Source organism: Lycorma delicatula, chromosome 1, assembly GCF_047948215.1.
Source record: "Lycorma delicatula isolate Av1 chromosome 1, ASM4794821v1, whole genome shotgun sequence".
NCBI lineage: Eukaryota > Metazoa > Arthropoda > Insecta > Hemiptera > Fulgoridae > Lycorma > Lycorma delicatula.
Genome location: NC_134455.1, coordinates 373595847 through 373598306, shown reverse-complemented (window position 1 = coordinate 373598306; position 2460 = coordinate 373595847). Strand labels below are relative to the sequence as shown.

The 2460-nt window shown below is 35.7% G+C and overlaps 1 non-coding gene across 1 annotated transcript; it reads right to left on the bottom strand.

The window, feature by feature from the left end:
• Positions 1-2068: 2068 nt before the first annotated feature.
• Positions 2069-2186, bottom strand: LOC142318602 (U5 spliceosomal RNA). Its single transcript, XR_012754978.1, has one exon. It is a non-coding gene; the product is annotated as a U5 spliceosomal RNA (small nuclear RNA).
• Positions 2187-2460: the final 274 nt, after the last annotated feature.

The following is a 2460-nucleotide window of genomic DNA, read 5'->3' as shown; positions in this document are numbered from 1 at the left end:
AAAACCATGAAATTGAAATCATAAATCAAATTCATGAAATTGCTGTTTTTGAAAAGCTCGCAAAAACCTGCTTGACATGATAGTATATTCCATTGCACGACGGTTCGGCTCAGGCGGAACGGGACAATTTTTCGTGCGTGCTGCCGGCGTTCATCGATTTATAAGACGTTGTCACGTCAAAAAAATTCTTTGTTTCTGAGGAAATATTTATTCATATAACTCCTGAATCACTGCAACGATAATAAAAATTAACAATTGCAGAGAAAATATAGGAAACATTGTGTCTGGTCGCCATCTTAAAATTTGTGATTGTTTCAAGTGATTTTTGTATTTATTAGAGAAAGTATGTGAATGTATATAAAAGTACAGAGTGTCCCATATAAAACGCAACCTATCTCATCCATGAAATTTCAAAAGTCAAGCTTACTCCCTACTCGTTACTGAAATGGACTCGTCCAACATCTGAACATCGCGGCGACGCAGTAGAACACTACTGATAGTAACAACAATACAATCATAACGTTCAGTGTTTTGTTAGAGACAAGATGGTGTTTTCGCTAGATGAACGTGTTTTCATTGTTGAGTCGTTCGAAATCAGCGGTTGCAGTGCAAGATTTGTTTCGCCATAAGTACCCAGATAAACCAGCTCCTAACAAAACATCAGTATTTAGGTTAGTCGCAAAATTTAGAGAGACTGGTTCTTTTAATAACAAGGAACAGAAAAGATCTGCGTCGGTGTTGAATACAGACACAGTCACTGAAATCAAAGACCGGATTACTCGCCTCGCCAAATAAATCGATCAGACGTTTGTCTGCTGAAATTAATTTGTCTAAATCAACTGTTCATCGGGCGACCAAACGATTACAGTTACGACCTTATCGCATTGAAACGGTTCATCGACTTCTTGAGCCCTACAAAGAAAAACGGCTACAATATTGTCAACGGTTCCGTCGATTTCTGCGTGAGGGAATTAATGTTATGGATTCGTTATTTTTCACAGATGAAGCACGGTTTCATTTGGACGGCTACATAAACAGCCAGAACAGTAGAATTTGGAGCGCTGAAAATCCCCACGTTTATCACGAAAAACAATTACACCCGCAGAAGTTGGGCGTGTGGTGCGCGATATCGCGGAAGAAATTAATCGGTCCTATTTTTTTTCGAGTACATCATTAATGCAGAACGATATCAGAATATTTTATTTCAGTTCATCGCACCCTTGGAAGAGGAAGACAGACACTGCTGGCTACAACATGACGGTGCGACATCGCACTACGCCGGTTCAACTTCTGATTTCGTTGAGAAATTGTTTGGTAATCGTGTTATCGGTTGAGGCCACTAAGATCTCTAGATTTGACTGCGGCGGATTTTTTCTACGGGGTTACCTCAAAGAAAAAGGCTACATCAACAAACCACGATATCTTGAACTACTGAAAGTCAATATTGAACAAGTTGTATTAAATATCCAGCCACAAACTTTGAAAAAAGTTGCAAGAAACGCTGTAAAACCAATTGAAACTTGTATTCAAGAAGATGGTGGCCACTTCCAACATTTACTCTAAATTTAAGGTAATTGATAGTAATAATAAAAATTACATTTACATTTACACATGCCTTTTTATTATTTCAATACCTACCAATAAAAGGTTGGGTTGCGTTTTATATGGGACACTGTATATTCCCTCAAATCGACTTTGAGGTGTATCTTTAAACAACATAAAATGGCGGAAAAAGCGAAATGGTAATTTTTCATGTAAAATCTTTTGAATACGTAAAATCCGAATATGTACTGCTGAGTTTATTACTGTATTCTGAGAGAAAGATTTTTATATAAAAGTTTAATTATTAAATGAAATAAGAGAAAACAGCGAGTGTTTCTGGTAATAAGAAATGAATTCGATAAATAGGGAGATTTATTATAAGATGCAGCAACCGTAGGGGCGTTAGGGTTGCGATCGATTCTATCCGAAATTATAAAGAAAATCTCTTATTCCTAAGTGATAGTTATTTCCTACTCCATACGCACTAAACCTGTGTTCTACATAACATTAATTAAATTAATTGGCCCGCCCCGCCGGGGCAGGCACTAACAAAAAATTAATTAAGACTCATCATTTGCCTCCATCCACGGAAATCTTTAGTAAAAGGCGAAAGATTTATACGAGATGAATAGAGACCAGAGTTGCAAATAATAAATGAGATACAAACACGCCTCATCTGAAGTATAACCACATCACCTTTGAGAAGTTTCAAAATAATGCACAATAATTAACCGTAAGTATTAGATAATTGATATTAAGAAAAATAAAAAGTTAAAACAAAAAACAGTTTTAATAGAAAATATAATTATAATTTCTGAGCAGAAATCTTTAAAAAGTTACATTTAAATATAATCATTACTGAATCTATTTTAGTACAGTTTATGTCTATAGGTAGCACGAAAGTATTGATAAACTGTA